Source organism: Hylaeus volcanicus, chromosome 1, assembly GCF_026283585.1.
Source record: "Hylaeus volcanicus isolate JK05 chromosome 1, UHH_iyHylVolc1.0_haploid, whole genome shotgun sequence".
Taxonomy (NCBI): Eukaryota; Metazoa; Arthropoda; class Insecta; order Hymenoptera; family Colletidae; genus Hylaeus; species Hylaeus volcanicus.
Window position 1 is genome coordinate 12990441 of NC_071976.1, and position 14245 is coordinate 13004685.

The following is a 14245-nucleotide window of genomic DNA, read 5'->3' on the forward strand; positions in this document are numbered from 1 at the left end:
ATTCCTAGCGCTCATCGACCGGTAGCCTATTTATCGGCTTTTCGATTCCTAGCGCTCATCGACCGGTAGCCTATTTATCGGCTTTTCGATTCCTAGCGCTCATCGACCGGTAGCCTACTTATCGGCTTTTCGATTCCTAGCGCTCATCAACCGGTAGCCTATTTATCGACTTTTAGTTATCGACGGTTTTTGTCAGTGAGTTGCTCTTTTTATAATTTCGCAGCGCCAACGTCGTTAATTATTTGCAGCTTTATACGAACCTCTCCAAATTTTTATCAATTATAATAGTTTTTTACCGTTTCTAATGGATAAAGAACGTGCAAATGAAGAGTTTTGCTTAGATGCTTTGTCAGACTATAGCACTTATTCAGAAAGAGACAGTGATGGTGATAGCAGTGATAGTGATAGCAGTGATGATGATAGCACTGATTCTTCTATCAACACCCGGAAGGCGCGACAATTATTGTCACTGCAATATAGCGATTCAGAAGATAATGATGACATTGCTAAAGTAAACATCGATACATGGTCAACAAATGACAAATCAATTATTTTGGAAACTTTCGAAGGCAGCCCAGGCATAAAAATTTTACCAAAATCTGAAGCAAGTGTAAGGGACATTGTAAATTTATTTATTGGAGATGACCTTTTGGAATATTTGGATAAAGAATCAAATAGATATCACTATCAAGTAACTAATAAATATAAAAATATCTCAAAGACGAAAAAATGGGTGGATATTACGTTTCCAGAAATGAAACAATTTTTAGGTCTAATTGTTCTAATGGGACAAGTAAAAAGAGAGAGACTTCATGATTATTGGTCGACTGAGCAAAGCATCGAAACTCCATTTTTTTCAAAAGTAATGAGCAGAAGTAGATTTATGCAGATATTGCAGAGCTGGCACTTTTGTAATAATGAAGATATATCCTCAAATTCAAACAGACTTGTAAAAGTTCAGCCAGTCATAAATTATTTAAAAAAAAGGTTTGTTGATGTATATAAACCTTGTCAACAATCATCATTAGATGAATGTACTATTCCGTGGCGAGGAAGACTATCATTCAGAACATACAATCCTGCGAAAATTGTAAAGTACGGCATACTTGTGAGAGCAGTCTGTGAAGCACACACGGGATACATTTGTAATTTTCAAGTGTATGCTTGCCAAGGAATGAAATTGGAAAACACTATTCTAGAAGTTATTGATCCGTATAAAAATCTTTGGCACCACATTTATCAGGACAATTATTATAACAGTGTCCATATGGCTGAAGTACTCCTGCAAAACGAAGTACGGGTATGTGGGACCATTCGGAAAAATAGAGGTCTTCAACAATGTCTTCAAAACATAACCCTTTCAAATGGTCAAGCTACATTTCGTAGAAAAAACGATATTCTGTTACAAATATGGAATAACAGTAAACGAAATGTAAACATGATATCAACGATACATTCGGCGCGAATAATGGAATCCGGAAGTGTAAATAGAAAATCACATATATCAATTCGAAAGCCTGAGTCGATAATTAATTACAACAAGTATATGAAGGGGGTAGATCGCGCAGATCAATATCTGTCGTACTACTCCGTTTTTAGAAAAACTAAGAAGTGGACCAAACGAGTTGTAATGTTTTTAATCAATTGTGCGCTTTTTAATTCATTTAAAACGTACACAACATTGGAAATTGAACACAATCTTGACATACAAGAAATTCTTACACAAAGCGGCACTTTCGTGGATATCTGATGTATCATCAACTGGTTCTCAAAGTGACGAAACAGACTCAAATACTTCAGAGCCTACAAGAAGTGCACCAAAATCAGATCATCCAGAAAGATTATCATGCATAAAGAAGCACAAACTTATAAGATTAGTGACAAGTGGTAAAAGCAAAAACCCCCAAAAACAATGTAGAGTATGTGCATCGAAAAAGATAAGAAGTCGAACATGTTTCGTATGTAAATTTTGTAATATTCCGTTACATAAAGGAGACTGTTACGAGAGATACCACACTCTAAATAAATATTAAAAAATTTAATATTACTGTTACTTTGAATTTATTTCATGAATGTAAGTTAAAAAGGCAATAAATTGTATAAAAAATACAAAATAAAGTATAAATATCAATAAATTTTTATTAATTTAAAACAAAAGGAATAAGTACAACACAATGCATAGTGATTTTTTAGCCGGTACTGGGAGTAATTCAGGCGTGAGTAAGCCGGTACTTACTGAGTGGTAGCCTCAACTACGACCGGTCGATAAAGTGTTAAAACAAGTACTGACAGTACTCAAAGCCAATAACGTCGTCCTCAATAATGATAAGTGCGTAATTAAAGTTCAAAATCTAGAATTTTTGGGACATAGATTATCGGCAAATGGCATTGAAGCAAACCAAAATAAAGTTAAAGCTATTCTTGACTGCCGACCTCCAAACACTAAAGAGGAAACTCGAAGTTTCTTGGGACTCGTGACATACTTGGGAAAATTCATCCCCGACTTGGGAAGTATCACGGAACCGTTAAGACAACTGACAAAACGAGACATCAAATTCTCGTGGACACCGGCTCATCAAGATGCGTTCGAGAAATTAAAACGAAGCTTGGCCAGATTACCAACATTGGCGTACTTCGACCCAAAGCGAAGAACACGACTAATAGCAGATACCAGCCCGGTCGCGCTTGGGGCTGTACTGATCCAGTTTAATGATGAACAGATACCTAGAGTCATTGCATTCGCAAGTAAAAGCCTCTCGAACGTAGAGAGATGGTATTCACAAACGGAGAAAGAAAGCCTCGCATTAGTATGGGCGGTAGAACATTTTTATTATTACCTAGCAGGATTATATTTTGAGCTTGTGACAGACCATAAGCCTCTAGAGACGATTTTCAAGCCCTCATCTAAACCACCAGCGAAAGATGGGTCCTACGATTACAGGCATTCAAATTTAAAGTCATATACCGACCAGGCAAAGGAAATATCGCCGATTCGGTGTCGAGACTGTGTCAATCTACCATTAGGGAATCGTTCGACAAAGGAAGTGAGTGTCACATCCGCTCTTTGATTGAAACGGTAGTACAAAAAGCAGTGAGCATCTCACAGGTATCCAAAGAAAGCGAAACAGACGAACAACTGAGAGATGCAGCGCATAAAATCAAAAAGGAAACATAGGAAACAGCCGATAAGAATCCATGCTTTCCGTTTCGACTAGAATTAACAACATTAGGCCCCATTGTCCTAAGAGGAAACCACATTGTAATACCAGAAGGACTTCGACCACATATTCTGAAGTTGGCCCACGAGGGCCACCCGGGAGAAACTGTAATGAAGCGGCGACTTCGAGCAAAAGTATGGTGGCCATTAATAGATAGAGAGACGGAAAAATTTGTAAAATCCTGCTGTGACTGCCTATTAGTATCAAGACCCAACTACCCAACACCAATGATGAGACACAGATTCCCCGACGGGCCGTGGCAGTGCATAGCCATGGACTTGATGAAGGCAACACCAATACCGGAAGAAATACTGGTCATCATCGACTATTATTCACGTTACCAGGAAATAAAATTTATCAAGCCTGCAACCTCAACCATCATTATTGAACAACTAAAGGAAATGTTTTGCCAACTTGGTATTCCCAAATCAATAAGAACCGACAATGGCAGACAATTTACAAGTACAGAATTCCATGAATACTGCGAAGCCAATAACATCAAAGTAATACACACTCCACCGTATTGGCCGCAAGCAAATGGAGAAGTTGAAAATATGAACCGTTCAATTTTAAAACGGTTGCAAATAAGCTACACGGCTAACAAAAATTATAAAACAGAATTACAACAGTTCACGATGATGTACAATGTGACACCGCATGGGACTACCGGCAAATCGCCATCAGAACTTCTCTACAGTCGAAATATCAGAGACAAAATTCCATCAATTGGAGACTTGGTATCGAACGAACAAAGGGATGAAGAGGTGTATGAACAGGACCTGCTAAATAAAAAAAAAGGAAAAGAGCAAGAAAACAGGGTAAGAAGGGCTCGAGAGATTGATATCAAAGTAGGAGATAGGGTAGTGACTAAGAATACAGTAATACCTCACAAATTAACAACCACTTTTGACAAGGAAATATACGAAGTAAAACAACGGGATGGAAATGAATTAATCCTAGAAAGGGAAGGGCGTAAGATACGACGACACATAGGTGATGTTAAGAAAGTTCCAGGACCAGTATCTGACACCCCACAACAGTCTACTATCAACCCTACTATTCCAGATAGGACAGACACATCTCAGCAAACTCAAGATCCGGAGGACCAAGAGGAATTCGAAGAAGGTGTAGTCCACTCTAAGGGACTCGATAGACCATCGCAGAATCGGGAAAAGGTCCAACCACTCAGACTTGAAAGAAAAGGAGGGATGTGGAGACCGCAGGAAGGACTATCAGAGAGACGGGAGAGGCCCGGAGAGGGGATAAACCATCCCACCCGAGCGGGATGTAAGGATGGGTCAGTTGTGAATCGCCAGGGTTCGGGCACTGGGACTGGAGATCTCGCCGAAGAAGACGGAGGTAGTTTTCCCTGTGTGGCGGGCAACAAGAATACGCCCACAGTAATCCCTGCTTGTCGTAAGAGGCGACTAAATGGGACAGGTGTGACTGCGGTAGTGGCGCCCGCAGCCAGGTGGGGAGAGATGTCGCTCCCCACCGGAGATGGAACTCCTCCATTGCAAGGGAGGAGGCGCGGGGGGTGGGGGCACCGGTAGCGTTCGACAGAGATCCCGGTGCCCCTCCCCAATGCGCAGAGGCCGGCCACCGTGGAGTGTTAGTGGGTATTCCCTTCTTCTGAGGGGCGAATCCCACACTATCCCCTCCTTTGAGAGGGTGTGCGTAAATGCGTTTCTCCACGTAAAAAAAAAAAAAGAGGGGGCAGTTGTGAATAGAACGGCAAGCGACACACAGTGTACAAGTAAAATAGACATAAATACAGAGGTATACAAGGGAACTATATTCATTATTACCACCGTCATCACAGTGACAAAGACCTGACCTTGTCGATAGGCAAGTCAAATATCATATGTATTATTGTTAAAATTAATTTACCCATTGAATTTCGATAATTTTCAATAGCATAAAAATAAAAATTTTAAAAACTGTGACGCGGGAATCTTGTCCCACGTCACAGCTGAATTAGTGTCAGAAGTGGGATACTTGTCACTGACACTCAGTGTGAATTTCTTGTTCTTGTTAGATATAATACTCTCTTTCATTCTTTAATATTTTCTTGTTTACGTATATTGTATATTCACTTGTACATTCTTAAAAGGAAGTACTAGGTCATTGATTGTTCGCTTGCCGGTTTTTCCCCATATTATACTGCATATAAATTCGTGTATCCTATTTAATCGTCTGATAAATTTATTATTTATAAATCTACTTCCGGAAATTTCATAAGCACGACTATTGTAACCGAAGGCCTTGCAAAATCATTCAATCTTTCTCGGTTATACGATACGTATTATGATTATAGTCTTTCTCGGTTATACGATACGTATTATGATTATAGTCTTTCTCGGTTATACGATATGTATTATTATAGTCTGTTAGAACACTAATCAGGCAATCCTTGCGAATCGTTCAATTCTTGGCCGGCAATTCTTTTCCAAATTCAATCTCCTTCTGGATTTAACTAAATACCAATAGTCCCCTCCACCACCCGAAATGCCAAACCAGGGTGACCGATCCAATTTAAATGCAACCAACCCTGACCTATAGGTTACTAACGCAATGATGACCTCCATGGCGGAATGTTTCGCGTTACAATATGGCACCTTAAATGTTCTGTATTTTGATGGGAAAAATATTCCACTAAAAGACTTTTTACAAAATGTTCAAAACAGTTCCGTGTACATACCACCTACTTCAGAAAACGCTTACGTAAGAGCGGTCTTAGGTAAATTACAGGGATCAACCCGAGATAGCACATTCGGCAAAAGGTTCAATTCTTTAAACGATTTAATAAAACATTTAAAATCGCGATTCACGCCGGGAAAAACATATCCTTATTACCACCACGAAATCGAAAGCATCCGTATGAAAAGAAATGAATCTGTAAGTGATTTTTACGATCGATTAAATATTTTGGTTAATGGAACGCGCGTAGCATTAGAAGATAAATACGGAATGGAGGCTGAACCTATGTTAAATCCCGTAAAAGAATGCGCGTTGGAAGCTTTCCTTCACGGCTTGCCGGATGAAATGGCGATAGCCGTCGATACTCGCGATCCGAAAAATTTAGACGAAGCGTTAAAAACAGCCGTTCATGTAGAAACGCGAATGAAATCAGAAATTTTACCCACAGGAGAACAACGAAGAATTACGTTTTCTGAACTGTCATCATTTAATTCAAATTTCCATAGTCAAAGACCAGAATCTCTGCAACGTTATTTCAGTAATCGAAATTCGAGCCTTCAAGATAGATCAGTTAATTTTCGGAATTTTGCTGTAACCGATCGATCACGAACTCCTAGTCCGACTCCGCAAACAAATGAGCCAAAAATACCGACGGGAATTTTGAAAAACCCTAATCCAGAAAATCGTTCACGCCAATGTCCGATATATCCCGAATATCCACCATATTCACCTCATTCGTCGTATCCACCATATCCACCTTACCTGCCTTATCCACATCACCCATATCAGTATTATCCACCTATGGCATATCCACCTCCGAACTTTCCGCCGTACATGCAACCTTATTTATACCTAAATGTCCCGAATCGATACGAGAACTTTGATTCGCAACATTATTCAAGATCCCGCGATATAAATCAAAATCCTCGCGAAAATATCTGGCAAAATAGATCACGAACTCCTTCACCGGCAACCGCATCCGATAGACGTCGGACTTTCGCCAGCAAATTCTGTAAATTTTCCATCCACTAATAGTAAAGAAGCGAATGTTAAAAATTCGGAAAACTACCGCGAAGCTCGTCGAACCGACGAGCAGGAATACTCCGAAGCGTCATCTAACCACGAAATTTATAAAACAGGAAAACCAGACTTTTCTTTAAATCCAATACCAGAATCGCCTGTAATAAAAATTTATTCAGAGGATTTTCGGAACGGATCTACATAATTGATAATAGATACCGGTCCCGATGTTAGTTTAATAAAATTAGATGCATTAGATAGACGGGCTATCATTGTACAGCAGGAATCTGCTAGAATTTACGGAATTACACCTAATGGCATTGATACGCTAGGAACCACGGAAATAATAATTTCAGAACAGCCAGCAAAATTTCACATCTTAGAATCACATAAATTTCCAATAACATCGGATGGATTATTAGGTCGCGACTACTTAGAAAAAAAAAGCAGAAATTTCATTTTTTCACAACACAATGGTAACCCAAAGTGCTCCAATTAGACCTTATCGTTTTATTAGTGCCAAAGAATTAGACTCAGATTTCCAAGGCTCTAGAACGAATTTACCATCGCGTACATTTCGCATAAATGCCAGAACGAAACAATCAATTGCCATTGACGTCGTAAATAATGAATTAAAAGAGGGATATTTGCCAAAAATAGAAACAATGGACGGGTTATATGTAGGCGAAGCAGCAGTTTCTGTAAATGACGAGGGCGTGTTCCATGTCCTCGCAATAAATACCTTCGATAAAGAAATCGAAATTAGTGTGCCTCCACAAGAAATAATAATACCGTTCGAGTATCATAACTTTCCCGAAGAACAGGAATATTTTGATTCAGATTCAGATTCTCAATACTTTATTCCGAATACAAATAATGACCGAAAGTCCGAAATTTGCAAATATTTACGGTTAAGCCATTTAAATAATGAAGAAAGAGCTCATGTAATGGATTTGATTGAGAAATTTCCAAATGTATTTCATCTACCTGGGGATAAACTAGAGTTCACTCCATATATGAAACACACTATTCCGACTACCGACGATTTACCGATAAATACACGACAGTGCAGGTTTCCTCCGATTCACAAAACTGAAATCAGTTCGTTGTTGACAGTCGAACGGAGCGGAAGTATAATCGCGAATGCTATTTACATCCAGTTCGGTGACTCTTCTTCGCTGTAAACCATTATTATGTAAATCATAATAAGCGCTAATATTATATGAACGATACAAACCAATTAAACAGGATTTCTGAGTACAGGGATCCTTCAGTGAAGTCTCCTAAAGTATTCCAATTTACTGTTATCAGTGAACCAAACATGCAATCCTATGCTGCAGTCGCAACGAACAACCCTTTCCCTCGTAAAGAACAGCCAATTGTACTGGAATCGATTGAAGGAATACCCATCAAAAACTATGTGTGCTCCCTCGCCAAAATTATTCAACCTAAGCAAATTCTTTTTATCTCAAAGATATCAAATGGCAGAGATTGTGTTTTCCTTGACTCCACACAAAGTTTCTCAACTTATCTCGAAAGCAAAGGAAATAATAATTAACGATCAAAAAATTGAAGTAAAACCTCTAATTACGCCTGCACAGAGAGTAATACTATCAAACGTCTGCCCCTCAATACCTCACGATCATATTGAAAACTTTCTCAAACAAAATAGCATCCGTATGAACTCAAAACTGTCCTTCATAAAAGCTGGTATCCAAGAACCTGGCTTCTCGCACATCCTAAGCTTCCGACGCTCAATCTACGTCAACTCAGAGGATGTCCCTAAAATCCCACCTTCTTTCCTAATTACATATGACAACACACAGTACAGAATTTTTGCAAGTTCGGACAAATTGAGCTGCTTCCTCTGCGGCCTTGAGGGACATGTTGGCAAACAGTGTCCCAATAACAGCCAGAAGAACACCGCCGAGACACATAAGAAAGATACTACACCATCACCGTCTGAAATCAAACAAACAAAGACAGGGTTTATATCCTCCACAATCTCCGAAGCAGTACCTAAACATTCAACGATTCCTTCGTCTGTACCTACTAAGAGACCCTTATCAACAACTGACAAGAGCTCTACACACACCAGCAATACCTGCAATCTTGAAAAGCAAATCTCTTTTTCCAATATTTTCAATGACGCACAACCATCTACTTCAAAACTGCTACATACAAAATTTAAACGTCCAAAACCGATAACCAACATAATCGAAAAGGTTGCAGAAATGCTTGAACCTGCAAAAACTATCATTTTCAATGAAGCACACAACTTTTCACTTAATTATGTACAATTCAAAAGTTTTCTTGAGAATGTTTTCGGCGTCGAAGACGCTACATCTGTCGCTCGTATGTACACCCAGGATATTCAGGCTCTATATGTAATGATAACAAAGATCTATCCTACCTTAAAAGACCTCAGTATCAAAAACAGACTACACAGAATTTGCAAAAAGCTGAAGAAAGACCTACCTGATCTTCTATCAGATGAGCCATACTATCAGGAGCGCTCATCAACTCCTGTCACTACTGACTTAGAATCCGACATCGATTCTGAATACGGTCCACCCCATCTTCGAGCGCTCTCAACGCTTTCTTAATTATATAACATGGCCGATATCACTCAATGGAACGTTAACGGATTTCTTTCACGCCTTGAATCTATTAAAGTACTTATCAACGAACTAAATCCTTCCATATTCTGTGTCCAAGAAACAAACTTCAAGAAAAACTGCAACATCGATTTATCAAACTACACATCCTTCTATAAAAATCGAACTAAATGCGACCATGCAAGTGGAGGAGTCGCCATATATATCAAAAGTAAATTCCATTGTGAGTATATTCCAATTTCAACGAATCTAGAAGCCATAGCAGTCAAAGCCTACATACCCTGCTTAATCCACATAGTTAATATATATTTACCCAATTCTCAAGATTTCACTACTCAAGATCTTTTAGACCTCATGCTTCAGATCCCCAAACCCTACATATTATGTGGAGACTTCAACAGCCATAACCCGTTGTGGGGTTCTCGTTGCCTTAATTCTAGAGGAAAAGCCATCGAAAAATACCTCGAACTTAGTGACTCAATATTACTCAATGCAAAAGTGAACACTCATTATAATGTATCCTCTAACTCATACTCAGCCATCGACCTCAGTTTTTGCAGCAATGATATCTCCCATTTGTGCGACTGGCAAGCTTTGAATACCTCATAGGACAGCGACCAATTCCCCATCACAATCCATATCGACAAGCCCAAGTCAGACAAACCACCTTGCTACAACCGAACTAAATGGAATTTTAAAATAATTAATTGGGGGATATATAGGGAAGAAATGCATAATAAAATCACTAATCATCAAGATTCCCAAACCGACGAAGAACCTGACATTAACGTCCCCCTTGGAAAATTTATCTGGATAATCTCTGAATCTGCGGACGCTGCTTCCCCGATGACCACGTACAAAGCTGTGAAGAGGAAGGTCCCATGGTGGAACGAAGATTGCAGCTCAGCCAGAAGAAACTTTAGACATGCGCTAGATGTTCTCAAAAGAACACCCCTCTACTGAAAATAAAATAAACTTTAAAAAACTTCGCGCCGTTTTTCGAAGAATCATGATATTAAGTAGAAGAAATTCATGGGTCTACTTTATCACTAACATAAATATGAAAACCGACTCTAAATTGGCTTGGTCTAAGATCAAGAGAATTAGCAGAAATTACAGATCAACGGATATAGCGGTAGTAACATCGCCAAATGACGTCCTACTCTCAAGCCCACTGCTTAGCAAGAAACTTTGCTAAAAATTCAAGCGATAATAACTACAGTCCTTGTCTCAGAATAATCAAATCGAACACCAAAGAACTTAGCCTATAGGATATCCCCTCTTCCGCTAAATCCCCAATTAACGACTCATTCACCCTATCAGAACTTGTCTCAGTCTTGAAATCTGTCAAAATATCTAGTCCTGGCCCTGATGGTATCCCCAACTATCTCCTTAAATAGCTACCTCAATCAGGCATAATTGTTCTCCACAGCTTATCTAGAGACGCGGTAGCGTCTCGACGCCAAGTACATGAAAAAATAGCCTCCCCGTATATGCCTGGCGCTGGCGCTACCGCGTATCTTTTACTCGAAAAAACGCGATTCCAACCTAACCCAAAACTTCTGTCATTAATATTTTGTCACGCCTGCTGTATTTTCTAAATCTAAAGGCATTTTTCTAATGTAAATCGCATATAAGCTTTCTAATAAAACCAAAATCAATAAAATCGGTCTATATATGTAACAGCTGGGGTTACTAAAATGATTGCGCGTGAGTTTAATATTTGTATATATATTTTAATAAACATGTAAATTAAAATTTGTACAACGTAAAGCACGCAAAGAGTATTTCTAGACTCGGAGTCCCGTAAACAGCGAGCGACTGACTGTATCCTTCCGCAAATTCCACTACCTTTATAGTATTCTTCAGACAGGCGTTACCTTTCCGAAGATACCGGGGGTGGAATTTGTCACCGCCTTAATTTGGCGGGGATGGTCGATGAGTTTTCGGGACTGGCAAAGGTGGTTGCCACATGTAAGCAATAAGGTCATTTTGGGACCGCGCTACCCGCGCGGTCGGGAAGACCTTGGCGGTATATGGCTGGCAGAAGTTGTAAAGAAGGACACATTTTACGGAAACGGTTTCTTAAGAATGTTAAAATAATTTGCCGTCTTGCAAACGCCAGGTAGGTTTTATTACCTTAAAACCTAACATCTGCAAGCGGTCAGTTTTACCCTCGCGCATCTGCAAACCATATATCGCTACAATGTACAACTGAGATATCGTAATATCAAGTCATGAATCGGTCAGAAATTGTAGATTTTTCTTCTGATTCTTATTGTCATTCTTTTCGTCAACACTTAGTCAATAGGTGCTAAGACCATTCGTCGATTCGTCGACTCACGGAATCAGTCGGCAAGGCTCGTCGGTCGGAATTGTAATATGGCTGTCACTCATGCCGCTCGTTCATTTCTAACCTGTAACTGTCAGTTTGCATTTGTGACATTTGGTTTCTTGCAACAAGTCTTTCTGACATGCATTGTGGGTACTTTTAAAAACTCAAAGGGGTGAAACTGGAATTATAATACAATAAATTGTGCGTTACCAATAGTGGATCTCTTTGTACATTTTCCCACTTTATTTATTAACATTTAAATTTCATAAATGTCTCACTGCAAGAAATTTAAATGTTAAAGATGAAGCGAGATATGAAAAAAAGAAATCAACTATTTGTAACGCATAATTTATTGTATTAGAATAAAGTTCAGAAGTACGCAGAACGCGTAGCAGAAAGTCTTGTTGCTAGAAATTCGAATGTTAAAGATAAAGCGAGAAATGAAAAAAGAAATCCACTATTTGTAATGCACAATTAATCGTATTGCAATATCAGTTTCAGTCCTTGGAATTTTCAAAAGTACACACAATGTATGGCAGAAAGTTTTGTTGCAAGAAATTTAAATAATGAGAAAATGAACAGAGATGCACTATTTGTAACACATACTTTATTGTATTATAATAATATAGAAAAAGAAAGGTCAGACTTAATCCTTTAATTTCTCAAAAGTACCCACGACACATGACAGAAAGTCTTGTTGCATTTAAATGTTACTGATAAAGTGATTACATTTTTTCTTTCATAAATTTCTTGCAATGAGACTTCCTGCAATGCGACCCGCGTACTTTTGAAACCTTAAAGGATTCAAACTGATCTCCCATTTTCTATTATTTGAAGTCATTCACTATAGAAATTACCTTTGTAACAAAAAGTGAGACCCCTACAAAGAACTTCAAAAAAGTAAAAAAATTACGCCAAGTACATGAAAAAGTGGAGGACTTAAAGAGTAATCATAGAAAAATAGAAGATCCCCCTAAAAAAATTCAAGAAAGTAGAAAAAGAAGTGAAATCGAAATGAGCTCCCAGTACATGAAGGTGCTTTCCAGCAAAGTGCAAAGGCGACACTGTATAACACAATGAAAAATCGGTGCTTTCCACCTATGCGCAGCTAAAATGCTGTGTTCAACAGTGCCGACGTTCAGACCCTAATGACAACTCATGTAAACTGACAGCTCCGCACTTTGGCGGTGAAATGAAGAAGCTAAATAGTGTATCAACCACAAACTGAGACTGTTTAGACATTTGCCTAGATGTCTGTGGCCTGGAAGTCAAATGCTTGGCGCGGCCAGGCAAAGCATTCTTAGATCATCAATACCCATACTTTTTCTCTCGCAGACTTTCACATAATATGTCAATTTAAAACTTTGACAATATGAGTACATTTTCATTTTATTGTATTTTTAACCGACTTCGAAAAGGAGGAGGTTACTCAATTCGACATGTATAATTTTTTTTTTTAATCTCTGTTCACCGATTACGCCGAGATGGCTTGACCAATCGGAATGAATCCTGTTGTATCTTGTAGAGGATGTTCCCCCGGTCATCCTGCTGTCAAGACTTTTTGCGATTTGTCCTTTTTTACCCGTCTTTTTACCAAAAAATCGTGATTTTTTGGTATGCTTGACGATTACGTCGAGATAGCTTGATGAATCGGAGTGAAACCTCTTGCTTCTTGTAGAATATTTCTTCCAGTTGGTCGCGTAAAAGAAACATTTTGTGATTTGTCATTTTTTACCCGTTTTTTTTTTTAAACAGAAACATTTTGTCTTGCTTCTTACTCCGAGACGGATGGACCAATCAGATTGAAACATCTTGCATCTGGAAGAGCATTTGCCATTTGGTCACATAGCAAAACATTTGTCCTTGTCTTATTTTGTACCACTTTATATCACTTTTTATCGCAAAAAGCGTACTGTTTCACGTAAGTTTGGCCTGAAACCGATGAAGTCGATAAAACCCCTTACATTTTGCTGCCGGAGAGGTTTTCGCAATGATCACAGATGCAAAAATGTATGAATTTCTGTATTGCTTATAACTATTGTCATCGCAAAATTCCTAGTATATGATGTAACTCGGTGTGGAAAGTACCGAGCGCGATGGAACATTCCGTATTTCATGATACATGAATTCGTGATGTTCCCATTTGCAAAAATTTATAGAAACTTTTATTATTTATAAAACCATTGTTGGTGCGAAATTGCTATGCTCTGGTGCAGCTCCACAAGGAATTTACCAAACGCAATCAATCCTTTCACATGTAGTTGCAGATGTATTCCTGATAATCCCATTTGCAATTATACAGGGTGTCCACAAAATGTTGGATGTCCTTGAATGGGGTGTTTCGGGGGGGGGGG